This window comes from Megalobrama amblycephala, linkage group LG2 (genome assembly GCF_018812025.1).
Source record: "Megalobrama amblycephala isolate DHTTF-2021 linkage group LG2, ASM1881202v1, whole genome shotgun sequence".
NCBI classification, from domain to species: Eukaryota; Metazoa; Chordata; class Actinopteri; order Cypriniformes; family Xenocyprididae; genus Megalobrama; species Megalobrama amblycephala.
Genome location: NC_063045.1, coordinates 45,611,052 through 45,636,593, shown reverse-complemented (window position 1 = coordinate 45,636,593; position 25,542 = coordinate 45,611,052). Strand labels below are relative to the sequence as shown.

The following is a 25,542-nucleotide window of genomic DNA, read 5'->3' as shown; positions in this document are numbered from 1 at the left end:
AGATGGGCTTAATTAAATCGAAAACACAACTGCTTTGGGAATTATTGATGGTTCGCGGTAATCATCGCCATATTTCTGCTGTCGCTTGGCCACGGCGGGGGCGATCAGGGACAGGCCTGAGGAAGGGAAGCGAGCAGCAGATCAGAACACAGGCTTAATTCAGCGAGACTAATGGTACTTGAAAGCCCTTCTCTTCCTGTCATGGATTGAGGATATGTGTGTCAATCAAGGTGCAGAGCAAAAATCAAAGGCTATGGAGACAAAATAACAAGGATGTGAAAGAAGTGGCCTGAACAATAAAGATGAAAAAATGTGTGAACATTCACCATGGCTGCTTCACAGTGAATAATGTAAAAGTTGGAGAGAAGAATTAAATATTTCAGCACAACAGCGCATGTCGTCACATAAGAGGCTTGAATGAATATAGTTTTGAACTAAATGGCAGTTATACTGAGAGAGCAGGCAGTGCAGGGCACATCAGGGGAGCCAAACTGGACAAAATATCTAGTATTAGTTCACAAAGACCAAAGTGAGATTATTCATAAGAGCCATATCATGAAGAATTAAAAAAAAAAATAAATAAATAAATAAAGATAATTTAAAGTCATTATTGTGTTAAATGAGAAAGGCATTAAATAGACATTACAAAAAGTAACTTTAGAAATAAATATTTCATTTGATTCAACATAGAATTTTGTTACATATAGACTTTTAGGCTACAAGAGCCATGATTTTTTTTTTCAGAAGCTGCATCTGAATTGGCATTTATATATATTTACAGATAAAAAAAGTTTGGTTACCAACATTCTTCAAAATATCTTCTTTTGTTTTACGCAGAAGAAAGAAAGCCACACGGGTTTGACGGTGAGTAAATGTAGATAAACTATCCCCAAAATATGAAATTATTTCTTAATAAAGTGATATAAATAAGAAACTCTAAATAAGAAACTAAAACTGCCAGTAGGTGGCTGTAAATGTCTAAATTAATGTCTAAATGAGTAAATTATTGAGTCATTCATTCATTCGATTCATTCAAACGGCTGATTCATTCAGGAATGATGTAAATGGCTTTTTTTATGAATGGGCTATAGTTCACCCAATGAATTCGCGCAATACACAAATTCATTTAGAAATAAAACACCAGCGCTGTGTCCAAAATCGAATACTTTCCTGCAACACAGAACGCAAAAAACAGCACGGTACAAAAAAGTTTCGGACACAACACAGGTGTGTTCAAGTTGAAGCGACGCTGCACAGACCGATCGGTATATGACATCAAAGTACCGCAAGAACGATTTGGTTTAAAAGTCTTAAAATAGAAAACAGTTCTTTTAAATTAATTTTTATTAATTTAAAGTAATATTTCACAATATTACTGTTTTTACTGTATTTTTGATCAAATAAAGGCAGCCTTGGTGACTATATACATAAATACATACATAAATTAAAAAAACACATGCAAAAGGGAGTTCTTAAAGGCACAATAGCAAACAATGAACAAAGAAGGTGTAAAGTGGTAATGAAAAACAAAATTTTGATGTTTATCACAACAAAAATGTTACTAAGATTGAGGGGAATTTAGGGAAAATTTAAAATAATAATTGTATGACTGTACATATTTTCAAAACAGTATCCCAGATTATGGATCTGCTATATCTCCTAACAGTACAAGAGCTCGACAGAGCTTGTGACACACTGACCTGGTTGTAGAGATTGTCTCTGGCCAAATCTCATATATTAACCACCAGTCTAATTAATTGACCTTTTTTGCCCAGTACACATAGCCTGAAGAGACCCTGACATGGTGTACAGATCTGTAATACCACAGTAAACATGAGACATGATCCATCTGATGACTATTTGTTACATTATTTCCATACAAAAATATGTCATGTAGGGTTTACTGGCTTTACATGGTCATGGCAGGATATAACTTTTGGACATTTGGATATTACATTGATTCTAACTAATGACATCACACCACTTTTTATGTTAACATTTGTATTGTTCAGGTACACAAGGTATACTTTGCATGTTAGAATTTATTGTAGTTCAAAAAATATGGGGATGCATTGTGTGTATGACTGTATAAATGTGCTCTGGGAATATGCATGCATTTTGATAGGCAAGTAAACATTTCAGACCAGCTGTATTCACTCAGGTGACCTCTATGAGCTAAGACTTGATGAGCAATTCACACATTTACTCTGATATTGAAAAACACTTCTCACCAAGGACCCGAGAGACTTGGCTTATGGAAAATTCATGTCCTTGATGTCTCAGCAACTAGAAAATGTTGATACACTCCTACTGAACGGGATGCAAGATGCTTTTTTACAACAGTCAAGCATGCTCTAGTTTGTGTCTAGTTCCTCTCACTCCTCCACTGGGACAGGATTTGACAGCGCCTCAAAACATTGTGACAAGTGAGTGAGATTGTAGTCACAAACATTCTGGATACTTTTTACAGAATGGCTGAAAATTTGCCTCACTTCATTCAGCAATCATCAGACTCGACCTCGATTCACTAGTCTTACAGTAACACGATGGGTTATTATTGTGGGAAAAGTGGTCCATGGACAGGTGTTGAGAAACTGAAGTGCCTTTATGTTTCACAGACTGACTGCAGCAACATCAAATCTAAAACATTTAGTGTTCTGAAATTTGACTTATTATTACCCAGACAAGCAGATCATGCCCAGATTAAATGAAAACTTATAACATTAGGTAGCACTATGTACTGTTTGTACATATAATGCCTTATAAAAGTAGTCATAATGTGTTATGACTACATTATTAATTACATAACTTATTAATGGCACTAATATATACAGTTGCATGAAAAAGTATGGGAACCACTTGTGGAATCTGTCAAAATTTGAATAATTTCAACAAAATAATAGAGATCATACAAAATGCATGTTATTTTTTATTTAGTACTGTCCTGAGTTATTTTACATAAAAGATGTTCACATATAGTCCACAAGACAAAAAAAATTGTCTGAATTGATTAAAACGACCCGTTCAAAAGTTTGGGAACCATTGGTTCTTAATACTGTGTGTGGTTACCTGGATGATCTCCAGGTTCTGCAGATTCTTCAGTTTTCAAGGATTTTTTGCATATTTGAACCCTTTCCAGCAGTGACTGTATGATATTGAGATCCGTCTTTTCACACTGATGACAATTGAGGGACTCAAACACAACTATTAAAAAAGGTTCAAACATTCACTGATGCTCCAGAGGGAAACACAATGTAATAAGGGTGAAAGCTTTTGAACAAGATGAAGATGTCAAAATTTTTCTTATTTTGTTGAAATATCATTTTTACATTTAGTACTGCCCTTCGGAAGCAACAGAAGATACTTTCATGTTTCCCCGAAGACAAATGAAGTACAATTTACCTTGATCTTCAAATTCAAAAAGTTTTCACCCCCTGGCTCTTAATGCATCATGTTTCCGTCTAAAGGATCAGTGAATGTTTGAACTTTTTTTAATAGTTGTATTTGAGTCCCTCAATTGTCCTCAGTGTGAAAAGATGGATCTCACAATCATAATCATTGTTGGGAAGGGTTCAAATATGCAATAAATCCTTGAAAACTGAAGAATCTGCAGGACCTGGAGGATTTTTCTGAAGAACAGAGCTCAGTTTAACTGCTCAGAACAAACAAGAGACTCATGAACAACCATCACAAAACAAAAAAAGCAGTCGTAGATCATTCAGGTTACACACATAGTATTAAGAACCAAGGGTTCCCAAACTTTTGAACGGGGTTATTTTAATAAATTCAGCTATTTTTTTGTCTTGTGGACTACATGTGAACATCTTTTATGTAAAATATCTTACTCAGGACAGTACTAAATACAAAATAACATGCATTTTGTATGACCTCTATTATTTTTAAAAAATTATTCACATTTTCACATATTCTGCAAGTGGTTCCCATACTCTTTCATGCAACTGTAAACAGGCTTTAAGTAAAGTATTACATAGCAGGCAGGTTTATATAATTAATATAATGTCTTCATTCACAAAATTAGAGGAACCTCCCCTCAAACTTCAAGTTAAAAAAACAGCAATCTGTCTCTTTTGATTAGATCACCCCAAAATGGATCTTAATACCAGATGTAAACAGGACTCAAGCGTGACGGCTGTGACACACACATCTGTATTCTGCCTTAAAGATGCTGGTAAAGAAGTACAGGCACATGAGAGATAATTTGAGTCCTGTAACAAAACAGGATAAATATTTGTATGCAGTTTGCTGACTAAATGGATGCATTGGAACCACACAGATTGCCAAGAAAGCCATCTGGCAGTGACAGTGTCTTTTCCAGGATGCCCAGAATGTTTAGGCATAGCGAGGGACATGCAGACAGACAGACAAAGGCCAAGGGAGAAATGTATGGAAAGAGAAAGGGATAGAGAGAGACAGTGGAAGAGAGGAATAGAGCGAGATCATAACAGCTAACTTGAGCTGAAAAGGTGTGTTGGAGGGTGGGATATAGTGTGAAAGGGGGTGAGAAAAAGGAGATAAATATATGGAGAGATAGAGAGGCAGGAGGGAAGTGTTAAATGGAGAGGGTGAGAATAAAGGAGTGAGAGTCAAAGCTGTCACATCATCTGCACATGGAACACCTTCAGTTCAGCTTTATTCAGAAAAGCCCAAAAGAGCTTCAATTATACTTCAGACCTTAAACAGCACAGAATGAGAGAGAGAGAGAGAGAGAGAGAGAGAGAGGGTGTTATGAAGAGATGATGTGGGAGCTGTTGGCACAGACAAGGAAGCTCAAAGTAAACAAGACGCCCTCATCTCAAAGCAAAGCTAATACACACTCACATTGATATGAATTTCATTTTGAAAAGTACCAAAAGGTATTGTGCCAGCTCCAGTTTGGATCCAGCCTCTTATGAAGATTTCAGATGACCCAACATCTGTGAAGAGATGACGCCAACCCCTGTGAGGACTTCAGATGAAGCCACCTCTGAATCAACATGCACCACTGCCAAATTTTCTATATACTGTAATCATTAATGAGATCATTGTTTCTATACCTAAATAAATACATGATGTTAGCTAACTGCATTATTTGTATTATCTTAGAACTGTATGTACATTTTTGACATATGGACATTAGTTTGACACATGCAGTCACCTCTGATAACAAATTACTCTAAATTGGACTGTAGAAATACACTTTTTCTGTAAAGCTTCTTTGAAACGATATGTATTGTGAAATGTGAACTGAATTGAACTGCTCAACCAACATTTGTTCATCATCTACTGGCCCTTATATCATTTCAAATCCTTCCTTTCTTTCATGGAACACAAAAAGAGATATTTTGAAGAATGTTCACGCTGCTCTTTTCCACATAGTGACCAGCAGCTGTCAAGCTCCAAAAAACACCAAAAAAGCGCTCCATATGACTCATGGGTTCAGTGATCTAGATCATCTAATGTATAAAAACATATAAACAGTTGTTTTGATATATATATTACAGGTCAGGACTGATGAGGTGACAGCTGCAGGCAAGAGCAACATGGGGAATAATATCAGCACAACAACACAAGTGATGGAAGACACCATTTAGCCACAATATAAAGTGATTAAAACATGCTACCAGCCACACACACACACACACACACACACACAGGATAGGATTGGATATTATATGACACACTTTACCCACTTGGTCGTGTTACAAATGTATGAGCTTGTTTTGTATGTTGACTGTTTGTGTATTTTTAATTTGCACATGAGAATCCCATGGGCTCCGACCTCGTCAAGGAGACAAGGTTGTTTATTTGCAGGAAGGTTATGAGAAACAATGGAATGTTACTAGGAAGAAGAATATTCTGGAAGGCAATCGAATAACAACTAAAATGGTCTCATTAACAAGAATACAACAACCTTATCTTACAAAAAGTTAACAGTAAAACACTACAGTTTAAGGGATAGTTCACCCAAAAATGAAAATTCTGCCCTCATTTACTCACCCTCACATCATGTTAGAAGACATTTTGAAGAATGTTGATAATCAAACAGTTTTGGGTTTCCATTGATTTCCAATTCTTCAAAATATCTTCTTTTGTGTTTGTCAGAAGACAGAAATTCATACAGGTTTGGAACGACATGAGGGGGAGTAAATGATGACAGAATTTTTAATTTTCACTTCTAAGTGTTTGAATGAGATCTTGTAATAATTATGGTTTTACTGTAGAAAAACAATGACTGTATTGTATTTTGGTGGATACTATGGTGGTTACCATGGTAACATTTATTAAGGGTTATAGTCAGAAAGCTTGATGAGGAAACAATGAATTCCTTGAGCTGAATATTACCATGGAGGATGTTGAGGATAATATCAGACAATGAGATTACACAGTAACACGGTCATTATGAAAATAATTCTTGGGAAACTACAGGTCTAGTCTCGTTGCCATGACAATCCTATCTCGCAGACTGCTGGAGAACTCTTTCTTCGGTGTGTATGTATGTAAAGGTGAGGCACAGTGGTGGGAGAGACGGCCTGTCGCCCATGTGGCTTACAGAGCTTTCCCGATCCCTGCTCAATGTTAATGTTTTCATTTTCTCTTTTCTGCGGGTGAGGAGCAGAGGACAACCGAACATATAAATAGTCCCATTAGGTAAATAGATGACATTTACCTTTTTTTTTACTCTGTTATTATTCTTCGAAAGCCATGAGTTCTGGCCAATCAGTGAAGAGTTAATGTCTACTCCCTAGATATGGTGGCTAGGAAAGAAGCAGGTGATTAATGCCAGTTTGGGCAGCTCTGCACACACACACACACAGAGACAGAGACAGACACAGACACAGACACACACACACTTCAGGTAGAGCATGCTCACTAACATGTCCTCAGCCGTACTTTGTCTACTGAAAATAGCTTCCAGCGGGTATGCGATTCAAATCCATTCCCACTCCATCACATCCCATTCTAGGGTTTTTTATCTGAGCGGAATGATTATTCTGTCCTGGAGGAGTCACCTGGAGAGGTACAGCATGGCTAAACCTTAATCTTCACTGCTGATGGAACTCGGTCAAGGAGATATAAAGCAATATGATCCCATCAAGGTAAAAGATGGGTATCTTAGTTGCTCTATTGAGTGTCCTGAAATCTCCACTTACATCTGAAAATTCTGTGAAAGTTTTTCAGATTTCTTTTTAAATCAGAGATGAAATGAGAGGTTTAAAGACTGGCTAAATTTGCAGACAACCTAAATTGGCTGACATATACCTTCCAATTTGGAAAAAAATTAATTTAGGACTGATTAACATGTCAGTTTAACAAATCAACAATATAAGAAATTAAATATGTTAATTAATTATGTATTGTTTATTATAAATTTATACAGATAATTTATACACAACAAAATATAATCAATTTATATACATATAGTGTACATGTATATTTTTTAATTTTCTATATGTATGTATATACATTTATTAATATAAGTAGATATATATTGCAGAACGTAAACCTAATATAATATTAGGCAATGATGATATCCATCTTACGAGATTCTTATTTAACTTTTTCATATGGATAGTGTTTATCTTGACAATAAATTTCATATTGTACAGTCCCTGCCAAGTAAAGACAAAAGACATTAGCTTATCTGACCAAACTGTCACCCAGTTTCAAACCAAATCTGATCCTGTGTTAAATAACACTCAGTCACCGGGCTCTTATCTGTTTGGTAAATGGCCGTCTCGTGAGCAAAAGGCTGAGTATGGCAGCAGACCAGCAGAGCGGAGAGCAATATTTTGAGACAAAGATGAAGTATGTAGGACTGAGGAGACCGACACGGCAACATGGAGTGTTCAAGCTGTCTCAGACATACATGGTAGATGACAACTCACCCACAAGAAATAGTCATAAACAGCACCGCTGAGCATGCGGTCTAATGGGCTTTTTCATTATTCTTGCTCAGAATCAACAGGAATATGAGCATATACCACATTAAAATAATGAGAGGAAGAAGGGGGGCAAAGATTAAAAGGGAGAGGGTGAGGGAGACAAAAAGAAAAAAGACAACAAATGAAAGAATCAGAAAGCCACTTTGCAGAAAGTCAGGTCTGTTAATCACACAGCCCTCATAGAAAGAGAATAAACACAGTTTGGGGTGGGAGATTGAATTAGGGGTGAGAGAGGAAGGAATTGAGATGCTAAAATCAAATTACTCTGCCCTAAAAAAAGGTTTGTCCACAGGAACAGTGAGTGGGACGGGGAGGCTTATTCTCCCTCGGGTGGAGAGCTGCTGGGCCAACAATGGCAGATCACTTCCAAATCCTGACCTGCAGTATCAAGCCCTGCTGAGTCGACCCACAATACCACACTCTTCAAATAACATACCAAACACACTACACACACACACACAGTGCCAAATGACTAGCATAGCTCATCAACCAATAGAATCACTTATGCAAATGTATTAGCCTTCTAATTATTAAAAAGATGACTTAAAATGCACACATTAGCGGATACTTTATCAAACATTAGTGCACCATAAGGGCTCACGGTTTGGTTGGTTACCATGGTTAGCATACTCAAGTTCAGCCCATTGTTCTTCAGTACACCATAACACATCTTTCTCCAATGAAAATATTCAAAACCATTGATGTTTTTGGATAGCATATTGCTAACAGATGGTTCTTTTAGGTATTTTACAGCATTCTTAAGCATTTTGCCTTAAAAAAACAATATAATTCCATAAAATCATTCTTATTCTTATAAAGCCCCCCAAATTATATATGTTTAGGTTAAATTAGGTTATAGAGCTGATGGTTTGACTGTGTTATATCACAAGAGAAACATTTTGGCATGCTGTGCTGACAGTCCATGGGTGAAGAGTGGCATATGGCTGTTAGGAAATGCAGTTCTGGAAAGATAACTGGTTGTATGACCCTCATTTAATAGCTTACAGAACAAAAATACACATCTCTGCTCATGATTATGCTTCAAAAACTGCTTTCGTTCCCTTTGACAAAGTAAAAGATGTAGAATAAAAATTGTAAATATTGAATGAAAGATACAGAATGTACTGCATGTTAGCTTGCTTATTGTGCCTAAGGGAAAGATCTATGGAAATCCACATCATATAAGAAATTATGCTTCTAACCACATCAAAAGCTTTAGTGCCAACCACACAACTTTGCGATGTTATTTGTGAACATTTGTTGGAACTATATTTTCGGGAACATGCTGAATGGTTGAACCATAGTTGGTTAACAAAGCTTTTGGGAAACGCTCCCCTAGTATGGTCAGTGAACGGATTGTGGGCGATCTGGGTGGGTGTGCATCTGAGGCTAAATCTAGTGTGCAGAAACCTGGAATTCCACTAAATGGCCCAGATTCCTAGCTCAAATGAGATTCTGTTTACAGTAGGTTTGTGAGTTGTGATATCAGTGTTTCTTTTGCTAACCCAGTGCAGTATGGAGATGCAGAGAGGGGTCAGAGAGGGACGGAGTCATGGGAACAGAGCTAAATGCAGCTTCAGCACCTGCAGTGCGGCTGGGTGGACTCATCGATCTGAGAAGAAAGCTACGGGCTACATTCAGCTCAAAGGCAAGCGGTATTGCCCCAATTCTCCCAGGGTAGTTGGTGACTGTGTCGCCATTATTTCCTTAAACCACAGAAAACAGTAAAAATGAACAGATACGTCAGTTCCATGGTGTAGTGATACGTTGAGCTGTGGTGCTCATGTGGGAAATAGTGATTCGAATATTGCTCAATCCTATTCCGCTTCTCTTTTCCTCTTCAATACCTTCTCATCTCTCTTTCTACTAATACAAAACACACAGTTGAAACTTGAGAACTTGAAAACAAGCTGCCCATTCAAATCTCCACAGGTATTTGCACAATAGAAGAGCAAATCACATCCAACACTCCTGATTAGCCTCTTGTGCTGCTCAGATTTGGGGAACAGTCATATTGCGGTGGTAGAAAAAAACAATCCCTCCCGGTGTCTCTAACAAGATTTCCGTCGTCGGCTTCTAAATGAATCCCTCCTGCCGAGGGCTACGAGCGATCTGCCTACTGCACCCCTGCCACCAAATCCATCCTAATTATGTCACATGTAAATCCATTTGTCAGATGCATAATCTCCGATCCATTTATCAGAAGGTCAGGAGATTCGGAGGAAAAATAGACAGAGTTATTACTCTGTGACTCTCAAATAAGATTTCAGCGGGATAAACAGATCCTGTGGACTGAGGAAGATAGGTGAATAATGAGGAGATATGCAGAAGACAGGAGAATCATTACACACCTCTCTGTACACCCCCGCGCCCTCTATAACAATACAGGGCTGAAGAAATCCACTTAACTACCACCTTTGTCATTTCAGACCTAACCAAAGGCTGATGAGACGTGTGACATGCAGGGTAAATGTCTTAAATTGCACCTTAGTCAGTTGCATTTTGACAGTAACGATGTGAATGCGGTATAAAAGAGAATATAATAAAGTTCAGGAGAAGAATGTTCATATAATCCTGTCAATCACAATTCTTAAAGGCATATAGAGTCTCTTATACTCTCTTTTCTAACATTTAGCAGAATATTAAATCTCTCCAATCTTTTCATATTAAATAAATGAACAAATGGACTTGACATGCAAATGGATGCTAAAGAGAAGAAAAAGAAATTAAAAGAAATGAATAATACTGTTGTTCAGCAAGGATGCATTAAAGTCAACCAAAAGTGACATTTATAATGTTACACAAGATTTCTATTTCAAATAGATGTATCATGGTTTCAAAATGTATCATGTATCAATGTAGAAAATAATAAGAAATTCTGCTTTGCCATCACTGAAATAAATTACATTTTAAAATATATTTAAATAGCAAACAGTCATTTGATATTGTAATAATATGTCACAGTAATACTGTTTTTACTGTATTTTAATCAAATTAATGCAGCCTTGGTGAGCATAATAGACTTCTTTCAAAACCATTAGGCTATCTTAAAACCAAAATCTTACTGATCCCAAACTTTTGAACAGTAGAGTATACACCAAATATCAATATGTTTTTATCGTTCATAAATAGTTCTGAAAGTGATTCCAACAATATTGTTTCTTTGTGCGGTTTTTGTTATATTTGTGGTGTGAACTCTGCTATTCATTTATATTTAGAATGATTTTTAGAAATATTTCTTTATCGTTATCATCCTTGGTGTGAACAGGCCTTGATACTCAAATAAAACAAACCTGAGAACTCCATTAAGACTCTTGAGAAATAAAAAGTGTAACCCCTGAGCAATACAAAATGACTCTCAAATTAAGGAACTGTAATTATAGACAAAACAAACATCCTAAAATGATTTGCTAGCCTAACCTGGTCAGGCTTGTCTGGTTTTAGCTTTTTGGAATCAAAGAAATAGCTGGCCAAACTTGGAGACCAGCTAAAACCAGCATATGGTTGATTTAAGCAGCTTTTTCAGCAGGAAACACAAACAGTGCACACTGCACAGCTCTTGCAAAGCTCTTGAAAAGCTCTTGAAATTGAGAGGCAACATTAACACATAATATCACTGAACACAATGGGCAGAATAAACTGAAGGGCACATTGTGAGACACAGTGAACAAAACCCACTTAAAAACCAACCAGCTGACTGACAGACTGCTATTGAGCTTATAGTACCCACTGACTTCAATCTGTGTATCTCTGAAACCCCCCCCAATCTTCACTCCCATACATCCCACCATTCATCTGATAAGTAAAACCACAGAGAGAGAGGTCATAGTTACACATTTCCTGTGGATACATGCATAAAGCGGACATTTCCGGCTACAACCATATAACCATATTTAATAGCATGTAAATTCTTCTAAAGTCAACCAATATACAGCATATTTGTTTCCATCCTGAAGCAATTATGCCTGCATGCTTGATAAAACACACACACGCGCGCACACCCTCAGACGTCACTCACACATCACACACAAGCTCACGGTAGCTTATCACACCAGCACTCCGTGCTTAATTGCATCTCGGCTGGTTCACACACAAACACATTGTGTGACTGACATTTGACAGAGCAGGAAGTCAAGCACACACACACACACACACACACACTAAAAACAAACACACTGACCCTGAGCCATATAATTACGGCCCCATCCACACCTCACAGTGAGAAAACGACACTTAACCTGAGATGCACAGCACTTTGCACACACACACACTGGCGCATTAACAAACACATCATGCACAAATAAGCACACACAGCCAACAAATTCATGAAAAAACAGTCTTTGCCTCAGTTTTCTTTCTTAATAGTGGCATTTCTTATTCCAACAACAGCTCAGCATGCAACAATAATGTCCATGAAAGGAGGATAAAACCATAAGAATAGACTCACATGCTTGTATACCTACAGACATGCACACAAATGTGTCCTAACTGTCATTGCAATTTCAGTTGCAAGAAGCTAAAAGCCCTATCATATGACTGACATCATTGCCGACTACAATGCATTGAACTGCGTGGTACAAAACAAGCCAGACAATTGGCACAATGTATTAATATTCAGTGATCAATCATATTATACACATTTAATTATATCATATTATAGACATTCACATAAGTATTCTGTTCTGCGTGACTACTAAAACTGACATTTCTTAGTAAATTATGGAGAAAAAACCTCTTTAAATTAGAAATCATATTCAGATGGGACATTTAAAGGTTTAAAAATGTAATTAATGAGTAAATACACTATCAATCCTTCTTCCAAAATGTGTTTTTGTCTTACCCTGATTCACTATGGTAAGCCATATTATATATAACCATCCTTCCCCCACTCCGTCTTCTCACACTCACCTGGTTATTATCTTAGCCAGGGATAGGGGGGGAGGACTATCAGGCCAAATTCCACGCTCGGACAGAACGCTAAATATGCACACTTTTTACTTTATTTGATTACTTGTAAATGTGAACTTGTGAAAAGCATTATCTATTGTGAAGGATGCATCAATCATTCTCACACACACACAAAAAAAATAAATAAGTTGAAGCAGTAAAATGACGAAAACTAAAACTGAAATAATAAATTCACACACAAATATATATACAAAAATTTAAAATAAAAAAAATTAAAGTAAACTAAAATATAAATACTTTAACAGTATATAAATAATACTAAAAAACACTGTTAAACATTTTTGTTATATGATAAGCATTCACTTCAATAACTGAAATATACTTTTTGCTTAAGTGTCATCCACACAAACTGCTGAACCTAGTAATGTTTTTTAGTTTTCTTGGAAATATTAAAAAATATTTTAATAAAAAATAATACCATTTTAAAACCACCCTTCTGTGTCGTTGTCTGCAATGCTTTCCATATGGAGGTCAAAGGCTATGTTCAAACTGCATGGTAAATGTGGCCCAAATCTGATTTTTTTGCTCACATGTGACTCAGGCTATACTCACACTGTCAGTCCAAGTGCGATTATTTGTGTAACTGATTGGAATGTGATCTAAAATTATTGACGTCCACATTAGGGTTGCCAACTTCTGGAAAGGAAAATAAGGGACAATCGTGGTTCTTTATAGGAAAATAAGGGACAGAATAAGGGACACTCAAAATATTTGTATTATACCACACAGTGTATGTCATTTCACTATCTGCAGTTAAGTATGTGTATAAAAGATGTATAAAAGGTTCTCAGACATAAACACATTTGGGTAAATTTGTGTCAAAATCAACCAAATTTCAGAAACCTTAAAATGACTTTAGAACAATATATTTTACACAGAGATTGGTAGGACTGTTAGTTAAATCTGTTGACGTTAGCAATCTTTGTTGCATTATATGCCACCAGTTCAAAAATGGCAAAAAGCACTTCTTGTTAAACTTTTCTAGGCCCTATATGTTTCAGTCCCATATAATGTGGCTCCATGTTCAAATTGTTGAATTTGACCCATTTTCTATATATATATAGCTACACCAACGGATATTAAACATCAACCTCTATTCAAAATCATAAACCATAAACAACAACAAAAAAAAAAAATTTGAAAGCATAATAACTGAACATCTTTAAAATTTCAGCAAATAAAGCATTTTTTTAAACAATGGTACTTAAAAGTTTGAACTAAATGTTGTTGCAACCATGTATGTAATTTATTACAACCATGTAATAAATAAAAATGAATATTTTTCAATTAAAGAGAAGTAGAGAATTATGGGCTGCTTTTGGTGTTTGAGACTTTATTATTTTGTGTTTCAATAATGAGGTCCAATAGGCTACTTAAATGAACGTAACGTTTTTTTCTCTATTTAACAACATTAGCAATAGTGAAAGACGACTTCCCTTTTTGATCACGTCTTCCCTCAGGGAGATTGCATGTTTTCTTGCGTGGCTGAATGCTGAAATCAAATCGAACGGCTATGTTGTCAAATTTGACACAAAGGAATGATTAATTCTCAAATTAAAACGCATGCCTGAGAATACGGGACAAACTGCGTTCCGTATGCCTTTCATACTGAACGCTTCTTTGATGCCTTAAATACGGGACGATTCCGTATTATACGGAACGGTTGGCAACCCTAGTCCACATTGTGTATCGCAACTGTTCAGATCCAATTTGTGTGTCCATGCCGGTCTATCATTTTCCAGAATATCTGCATTGGCAATGACATTGCTTTGGTTGGTAGGCATAGGCTATGCCAAAAACAACTACAACAACTGCAACATGGAGAGGTTTGCAATAAAGATGTTGTCTTATTTACAGCATGACAATGTGTAGCCGCTGCGCTGGACTACTACATCTTATGAGGCAATGGCAGAAACGTAGAAGGCTGGTAAGCGTGGCTTGTCCGGCACTTTGCAACAACAAAACCCTGTTTCTGCAGCAAAAAGTCACATAAATCATCCAATCAGAGCAGTCATACTGAAACGGATTTCCATAAATGCGATTTGAATAGGATTTCAAACCACATATGAATGTAGCTCGAAATAAATTTGTAAAATAGTTTTTCACGTGGTTTTTTGCCGTTCACACTAAATCTGATCGGATTTTAATCGGATATGCACAAAAATCAGATTTGGACTGACAGTCTGAACGTAGCCTCAGATCTGTTTTTTGAATAGTACAAACCACATGGAATCTGATCTTTTCAATTCAGTTTTGTGCCACTTTTATATGTGGTCCTAAATGCAATACAGGTCAGATGTTTTGCAATGCAACCTCAGTCTGAACAGTCAAATGGGAAATCATGTGATCTTTGCGTCATGCTAGAGCAACATTCGTCACAATTCTGCGTACATGGGAGTCACTTCAAAGATTTTACATACTGGATGTTATCAAGATAGTTGCAAAAGGTAGACCGTGGAAGGACAGTGATGTGTCAGAAGTCAGAAGTGTTACAGTGACAGCTCTAAATACAAGCAAAACATGAGGGCTTGTATCATAAATGTTTAAAAACTCCGCTCTCTTTTTTCACATCCTCGTCTTAGTTTTTTTATATTGTCTGCGCATAAATTCGCTGGCTTCGCTTCCACATTATAAATAAACGCGTATATGTTCTTTTCACACTGAAACCTGATATTGGTCACATTTAAAACAACAATGTGAAAGCTATACAAAAAAATCGGATCTGAGCAATAAATCAGAATTGAGCACTAAGACTCGCAGCAGCCAAAATGACACATGATTCTAGTGCTTAGAGAAACCCAGATGGCTTGGTAATGCCTAAGAGAGATTTTACAGTTATGAATCAGTGGTTGTCTGTCTACACTGTTGGCGGAAGGAATTTTGGACTGTGCTGATCCTCTTGGGGTTTTAAATGAACCCCACTATCTCCTTCCCTCAACCCTCTCCTCTCTTTCTAAAAAAAGCTGAAACAGTAATTACTCCTGCAATCTCCCCACAGGACAAGGCAGGACAGGACAGGGCTCCCTGCACACAACTGGGTTTTCATGAAAAATGGAACAAAGAAAAAGTGGAACCCTTCCCCCATCATCTTTTTCTCTTTCTCTACCTCAATCTCTCTCTATCTTCCCCTCACCACCTCAGCTGCTTTGTCCTGGACCAGCAGACACGTTTTATTACCCCCTGACTGCAGCGACGCACTCACTCACTCTCTCTCTCTTTCACGGGGTGAACAGGGCCGGCTCTTTGTCTAGACTGCCTATAGAGGAGAGTTCAGCACATAAACACACGCAAGCATGCGTTTTTATCCCTTCGCAGGGGGACTACATCTGCGCATCGCTGCCACGTGTGTGCTGTATCTTTGTCCTGATGCTGAGTCCTCTATCCGAACACATACACACACACGTCAGTTAAGGTCCCCTGCTTACATACTGCATTGCAACAAAGATTCCTGTACAAAATATGTCGACTTTGTAAAGAGAAATCCAATCTCACAGACAATATAACAATGTTACATGCTGTAGTAGATGATTTTTAATCATTCTCTTACCAGTAAACTTATAGTGCGGGAACAAGCATCTAAATTCATGTTTTAGATTCTCACTCAGGTTACAATAAACAGGGCACATTTTCATATGAATTAATATGACTTCTCCAGAGCAGTTCATGATTATTGGCATTTTAATTTAGATTTATAGTAATCTATTTATATTATTATAACTATTTTTTATAATAACTGGAAACTTTACAATAAGGTATACATTAGTTAAATCAATACTAAAACTAATTAACAAATTAACTTTTACAGATTTTATTAATTTTGGTTAATGACAATTTTTACATGCATTAATATTTTTGACAATAAAAAAAATTAATAGGTTAATGCATTATGAAATAAGATATATATATATATATATATATATATATATATATAAAACAATAAATCATTTTATTTTTATATCATTACTACTCTTGAATGTGTTTCAATGGAGGATTTGGCTTTCTGTGCCCATATGCATTTATATTCAATATAAAAATGTAATAATTTCACACATTCACATTGTTAAATATCACTAAATTCCCTGATATTTCCAAATTATTCATTACTGTTGGAACCATAAATATAATACATTACTGAGGCTGATTTAAATCACAATCAATTCTCCATGATGCTAAAATCTTAATTTCACACCTCATATTGAGACAGAAAACATCCTCTGTTGTCAGAGAGACAACACATACACACGTTCTGTTAAAAACAAGCTCGCAGTAATGAGGTAGAAGATTATATATCTTCTTTCTTAGCTATTTGAAACAGTAATCACTAGACAAAGGTCCGTGACTCTGTCCTAGGAGGATGGGAAGAGGCTTATCCCTCCCTCGGCACAGGTGGAATGTAAAACAGATTGCCCGAAAGGGTTAAAATATTCTGCAGAGCGTCTGGGGAGTCATGGGGGGAGGAAAAGGGGGTTGGCATCAGGTCTGAGCCAATATCTGCACAGATTTATTGAGATTCTTCCATTGTCACTATGCCACCTTTCTTGCGTTCGGCCACTATGTATACATTCAGCCACAAAGTTAATTTCATTTTAAGACAACCACCACTTGAGGAAAAAATACACACTTATTCTTTTCCCTATCAGACCATCATTTTTTATGTTCCTCTCTTTGTTTCTTTCTCCTCTTTTAAAGATGCAAGCAAGCTTTAGTCTCTTTCTTTGACTCTTTCTCATTCTCTCCATCACGCGTCAGGCTTGTAAACAGAAAGGCATGGTTGAGTACACACACAAAGCCTCGTGCGGAGCAGCGTGAAGGGGAGGAGTGACAGCATACTGCAGAGACCCCGCCTCACACACACACAAAACACATTGCGTCCTTTCTCATCTTCTCTTCAGAGTCACAAAAAATCCTTTAGACTATGAACTATGAAGGAATGTGATGTTCTAGCCATCAAAACTAAAATCCACCTCTGTTGATATTTAACCTCACAGTTTGCACCTTTAACCTCTGATTCACCATCATCAGAGACCATTACAGCCAAATCAAGAACAATCAATCATCTCCCATAAATCATCACTTTCACACCAAATACACTCAAAATCAGGTCTTCCAGAAGCATTCCTTTTACAAAGACAGGCTTTAATATGAGCAGAACTGGTTCCAGATGAATGTGACTGTGGTCAGTGAGCTCTTCATTACTGTGCTGACCTCAACGGCCGTCTGGACCATGACAACGACCGAAGCCGTTACAGTGAAATGATTAATAAGACAGAGAGATGCTGCTTCCTATAAAGGCACAAAGGCAAAAAAGGCTATAATTAATGAGGAGGAAGGAAATGAGGAACCAATGAAAACATAAGAGAGGAGTAAAATAGAATGGAGAATGTGGCAGTGAGAGAAAGGAAAAGAGATGGTGACAATACAGAAAGATATGAAGATCAGAATGTGTTAATGAGCAAGAGTGAGAGAAACTAGCAGTTAAATGGGTCTAAAAATGAAGGTTTGAATGATTGACAGTCATATTTAAAGGGGGATATATATATATATATATATATATATATATATATATATATATATATATATATATATATATATATATATATATATATATATATATATATATATATATATATATATATATATATATATATATATATATATATATATATATATATTTGTTTGAATATTTTATTTATTTTCTGTGCGTCCCCACAAAACATGAACACACACACACATATATATCACCATATGGGCTAAAAATGACATGTTGGTGGGAAAATAATAAAAAAAAAATTTGGGTTAACTATCCCTTTAAGGCCAACTTTAATAGTGTGATCATGTGAAAGAGAGAGAGAGAAAGGGAGGGAAAGTGGGATTCTTATAAATACTTCAGGGCGTTTGGAGAGTGAGAAACCATGGGGTGATGCTCCTGCGAGGTGAACGAGGGGTAACTCGCTCCTCGGGGGGTAAAAATGCTCCACAACCCTGAACTGACCTGCCGTTTTATATAATAAAACAGATTTTCCAGCTCTGACTAAGTTCATTCTCCACGCTGCGCTCGAAGAACGTGTCGAATGGATGTAGCACAAGGAAATAGGAGTGAGCGGATGGGTTGGCGGTTTGACTCTGTGGGCGAAATAAGATCTGTGAGTTCTGGACTCAAGACTGTGAGACTGCATCCTTCAACTGAGCTATCAAGGTCACTGTGGAGGGCGGAAGAGAGGTGAGCTGTGGGTTGCTATTACCGAAGCACCCCTGGGAAAATACCGGAAGCTTTCAGTCACCTATTATCAGCTAGTCTCAATTTTCTTTCAATGAGACAATGTATAATAACCGCAGTGAGAAATGACAAGCTTTACCCCGCCTAGACGACAAAGGTACATTATACTGACTCAATGAAAAGGCTCAGACAAACAAAGCACTCTTGATTTATGCATCAAAGCACCTGTGTAAACACAAACACATTGTACACATTCATAATACTCATCCAAGCAGTTCATTCTGCTACAGAACAGTGTACTATATAAGCCAAAACTCCCACAAGTCAACAAACTCTTGATTGGTGAACTCAATCATAAGTGTAAAAAATATAAATAAATAAATAAAACACACACAAATTGCCTGTTTTATCCTGTAATAAAAAGCTTATATGTTCAAAAGTTTGGGGTTAGTAAGATATTTTTTTAATGTTTTTGAAAGATGGCTGCAATCAAAGATACAGTAAAAACAATAATATTTTGAAATATTATTACAAATTAAAATAACTGTTTTCTATTTTAATATATTTTAGAAAGGTAATTTATTCCTGTGATGACAAAGCTGAATTATCCAGTCATTACTCCAGTCTTCAGTGTCACATGATCCTTCAGAAATAATTCTAATATGTTGATATGATGAACAATGAACATTTTTATTATTATCAATGTTGAAAACAGTTATGCTTAATATTTTTCTATGACAATGTGATACAAGTCGGAGTTTATAAGTTTATGTGTCAGAATCGTGTAATTACAGTAATTACAAGGGTCAACTGTCATCACATTAACAGTATATAACACTATCAGCGCACAATTTCATAGAGTAATAATCAATTCTTAGCCCCCCTCTGTGTAAAATGTGCATTAAAGTGTATTAGAATGTTTAAGTGATTCTTACTTCTCAGCTTTAGAATCATATTTCAAGAGTCCTGCCCACTCATCGGGACAGTTTTAGTTATTACAGAGCAGCTCCCCGCATCAGTTCTTGCCAGAGTTTTATAGATGAAAGGCTATGGTGGGATTCTGCAGAAAGAAATAGAGAAGGTCCCAAGCTCTTCAAATCACTTCTTTTTTTTACAGTTCTTTTTATTTCATCTCCAGTCCTTAATGACACATCACATGCAAATGAGAGCATGGTGTCTGGGAGCGCATTCCGTAGGAGTCATTTTTCACCGTTTCCCAAAAAACAGAGCATTAAAAAAGTCAAGCGAGCCAGTTTCGCTGTAGGCAAGGCAATGCATCAAATTGGTTTACAAACCACACTGAGAGTTTTAAGTTACATAAAATAAAAAACAACCCCATTAAATTCTACATAAAACTAAAATAATAAAGCCTCTAGAGGCGTCTGAAGCAAGGAACTGGTGATGATGCTTTCCTCCACATGACTGGTAAGCAGTGTGACTTTATGAGATGACTAGTGTAAGCATGGCTTACTAATTATTAATCTCCAGGCCTGATTCACAAAAGCCTTTAGGCACATGCAAAACATCAGAAAGAGATTGTGATTGGCTAATGTATCATAACAGGCATTGTAATTTCACTATATGTATAAATAGAAGTAAAAATCTTGTAATATATAATGATTTCACCAACTAGCCAATTTGTACAACTTACTATTATTATTATGTTTGATGCGAGACTGTTGCACAGCTGATACAATTTTGGACTAGTGGTCAACCAAGGCCAACAAAGATACTTAAAACTAAAGCAGGGTTGCAGACACCAAAATTAACCCTCCTAAGTGTTTCGAAAAAGGATCACACATTGGTTGTTCACTGCCATTTTTGACCAGGAAAAGTAAGAGTATAACTTTTTTTAATTAAATGAAATAAAACTTATTTCCCTAAAGTACTAACAATAAAAATATGCACATCTATTGGGATTTTAAGTCTTTTAGATCTTATTTACATCTTATTTATGTGTACATTTTTCAACTCTGGATGTTTTATTCATTCAACAACGCATATTTAAAAAATTGCTTTGCGTTAGGGTCTTTCCCATTCAAGTCCTATGGTTGGTCAATTTGGACTGAAAAGTCACCAAGTTTCAAACCTCTCAAAGTGAGGAAACCATTTTTATAAAAACAAAACAAAAAAGAAATCAGTCAGAAATTACCAAAAAGCTAATTAGGTTTAATGAAGATATAGGCTAATGCTAATTAGGCTAATGCAATTAAATAAAATCTTTTTTTTTTTTTTTCATTTACACATACATTGATAGCAAAACATCTTTGACATATCTATTTGATTGACAATTTTGCATTAAAAATTAAAGCAGTTGGTAGTATTTGGAACTGACAGAAAGGAAAGCTAACATGTCTGCCAAACAGCTAAGCAGCTAATTTGAAAATAGCTAAAAACTGGCTAATTTACTGGCTTATCATGAAGCTCAGTGCCTGAGCAAACAAATAAATGATAAAATAGCACAATTAACAACTAACATGTGTGATAATACAGAACAATGAGTGACCAGAGGATTGTTAGAGAGGAACTAGAGAACTAGCGATGACAAACACATATAGTGCTTCAGAAACCACTTCCTCTCAGCCTCAAGGACATGTATCATCTCATGTGGTGACATTAAGAAATCAATCTCAGGCAAAACACTAAAGCGATATTTGATTCCAGCCTTCCTGACTCACTTTGCATGACAGAAGCCAAGCTCAAATCGTGCTTGGTTATACTAAATAAATTAAAAGCTGGAAAGGAGCCCAAATAGCAGTGTAAGAGGAGAAAGATCGATCGATCCAGTTGACAGATCAGAGACCTCATGGGCATCTTAGGGAAAAGGGGTGATGTACAGGGTGAGAGCTGCCAGATTAAGACAGTCTGAGCAGACAGAGAACAGGGCACTTTACAAGACCTCTCTGCAGGAGAGGAAGGATTCAGGGCAGGTAAAGTGTGAAAAGTGCGATGTTCTCAGCAGGCTAAAACTACTCTAAATCCGTGATAGAAGGAATAGAAGCTCTGCTGTGTTACTGGAGGATTTGTAGAGGTAGAGCGATGGATTGAAGTCGATGGCAGGAAAAACGTCCCGGCAGAGCCGTTTTCCAAAGGTAACAGACAGGTCATGTTCGGAAGCCGGTTTATGGTTAGACTCAAAGCTTAGTAAGTCAATAATCAGTGACTTCCCGTTTGAACGGACAACTAGATGTCTGACTTGGATTCTCGTCTATCTTATATTGACTGACAAGTGGATCACAATTCTGTTTGGGAGGGAGCAAAGCCTTTATAATCCCTATCGGCAATTAGAATAACTCAAACGCACTTCCTTTTCCTTCACATCAATCCTCCTCCTCTAGTTCAACACGTCCAGTATCCCCTTGAGAAAGACTATAGCTTTTATCAGACGGATGTTTGTGATGCAATAGTTTTCTAATTTGGTTGTGACCCTGGTTTATGCACTACAAGTGAAAGCAATATGACATAAAAGTGGATTAAAGGTGTTTCTGTAAGTAAAACTTCATTATGCAAAAATATTTATTCCTATAGGAGCTGTTGCCAGGGATGCGCCGATCGTCAAGTTCATTTCCAGGCTAAGTTAGTCAGTTCTAAGCTGTGCCCGAGGCTCTGCCTTTATTCTGATACATCCCATAGAGACAGCCGCTCTCAAGACCAGATCTATAACGCTTTAGAGGGATGTTTACATCTTTATCTCATCATATGAAAGAAAGTGTGTGCATAAGTCTTGCGCTTTGGGAGGATGTTTATGTTTCCTTATCTCACTTGACTGTAGAAATATGCCTGTGCATGCAGCCTATGCTATGCTATGGTCTATCTATCTATCTATCTATCTATCTATCTGTCTGTCTGTCTGTCTGTCTGTCTTTCCAGAAAAGCTATATTAAATCACAAATTATGTGGAAAATTACTGCCTAAGTTTAAAGAAATAATAAACATTTATAACTCTAGTAGGTTATTTCAGAATATCTAAACATGTCTATCAATAATACAAATACAATAATGCAAATACATATCTTTTAAAAGTATGTGGAAAAAAAACAAAACAAAGTAAACTCATACAGCCTTTTGGGATCATCTGCCATCACATTAAAATTAAGTTCATGTCCTTGAACAGCAAAAAAGCACGAGATTCAAACTGCATTCGCATCAAATCACCCGTACATGTAATTATTTCTCCATAAGTCACAAAAGCCCATAATTCAGTGCATGAACACTCACCTTAGAGAATCACGGGTTCAGTCCTCCCTCGTTCAGCCGCTCACCGTCCGCTCTCTTCCACAGCAGACCCGCTGACTGAACGTTCTCGCTCCAGCGTGATGCTTTGAGTGGAGCATCTCTCTCCTAATCACCTCTCTCTCTCTACTTCTCTCTCATCCGGGATGCTGCAGTTGCTGTGTGGTACCTGTTAACGCTGCCCTCTTCCGGCCACTGCGATGAACTGCAATCATACCACAGTTACGTAAAACACCGTCGTCACTACGCGGCTATTGTCATGGCAACAGAGAACGACAAACAACAAGGTGAACACAAATACATATACTAAGCTAAATTAATGGGTTTTAAAAACTTAAAGCTGATTAATTAAACAAAATGTAATTGATTTAAAGGAACAAATATTGTATAACAATAAAAATAACAAACATAAATTCCAAAATGTATTTTATTTACAACATCAAGTTTAAACAGTAGGTAGACAGTCATTTACAGTGCAGACGTACATAAAAAACACTCCAGATGGGTAAAGTTATACTGAATGCGCCACATTTGAAATGGTCCAAAAATAAACACATGTAATGAGAAAAACACCTTTAGAATGAAGCAGGTGATGTAACAACACGTTTAATATTTGTAATAGCATGTAAATAAGCAATATTGGATAAATCTCAGATGATACTTTGCTGGTAAATATTACTACATGCCTCATTACAAATGTATTATTTATATTATTTAGTAATGTTTATTTTTATCTAACCTTTCAAGCAGCTGACAAACCATGTGAAATGTTTTCACACAAACATGAACATAATCACATATTATGATAGAAAGACATTTTAGTCTGCTAAAAACTACGTAAATAAAATGTGAACAAGGCCTCTGCACATGCGTTTTTGCTTTCAGCATTGTAAAGAGCAAGATTTGCTATTTACAAATCATTTACTCCATGGAATATAAAGAAAGAAAGATGGATAGAATATTGATCAATTGATTGTGAAGCAGCAAGTCTGCGTGATTCAGGGACTGTCAGCATACCTCAATGTGCTGCTACTTCAGCAGGTAAGAATATATGAAGAAGTTTAACTAGACCTTATAAATATATGTTCTTTAATATAAATCCATAATATACATTCTAGACTAAATGATCCTGAGGTCAGATTGGTTGATGGAGGGTTGTTTGTAATCTAGCTAAAACAGATGGCAATCATGCTCCTGAGAAACATGAAAAAAATATCTTTTAAACATTTGTGATGACCATTATATAACCATTATAATTTTTTAAAGGGATAGTTCACACAAAAATGAAAATTTGACGTTTATCTGCTTACCCCCAGCGCATCCAAGATGTAGGTGACTTTGTTTCTTCAGTAGAACGCAAATGATGATTTTTAACTCCAACCGCTGCCGTCTGTCAGTCAAATAATGGGAGTGAATGGAACACAATCAATAAGAGTCGAAAAAACGTGCACAGACAAATCCAAATTAAACCCTGCGGCTCGTGACGACACATTGATGTCCTAAGACACGAAACGATCGGTTTGTGCGAGAAACCGAACAGTATTTATATCATTTTTTACCTCTAATACGCCACTATGTCTAACTGCGTTCAGCACTCGGTTAGTGATGTCTGATCACGCTCTGACAACAGAAGTGATGTCTAGCACTCGTTGAAGTATAAGCGCGAGACATCACTGTCGTTGTCAGAGCACGATCAGATATCACTCACCGAGTGCTGAACGCAGTTGGACATAGTGGCGTATTAGAGGTAAAAAATTATATAAATACTGTTCGGTTTCTCGCACAAACCGATCATTTCGAGTCTTAGGACATCAATGTGTCGTCACGAGCCACAGGGTTTAATTTGGATTTGTCTGTGCCTGTTTTTTCGACTCTTATTGATTGTGTTCCCATTCACTCGCATTATAAGACTGACAGACGGCAGCGGTTGGAGTTAAAAATCATCATTTGTGTTCTACTGAAGAAACAAAGTCACCTACATCTTGGATGCCCTGGGGGTAAGCAGATAAACATTAAATTTTCATTTTTTGGTGAACTATCCCTTTAACGTTTAATATTGCCAAGATTATACTCACCGACGTTCTATCCTACTAGCATCATATCCTAATGAAAGCATCAATTTATAATAGCTGGAACTCGAAGGCCATTGTCAGAATAATAATAATAATAATAATAATAAAA

General features: G+C 36.7%; 1 protein-coding gene across 2 annotated transcripts in view; it reads right to left on the bottom strand.

Annotated features, from left to right (window-relative positions):
* mtus2a (microtubule associated tumor suppressor candidate 2a) overlaps positions 1–24,700 on the bottom strand; it is an 80,231-nt gene extending 55,531 nt beyond the window's left edge. For both annotated transcript variants that reach the window (XM_048178736.1, XM_048178743.1), the window contains exon 1: positions 23,347–24,700. The gene's annotated coding sequence lies outside the window, so the exon portion shown is untranslated. The remainder of the gene's footprint in view (positions 1–23,346) is intronic.
* Positions 24,701–25,542: the final 842 nt, after the last annotated feature.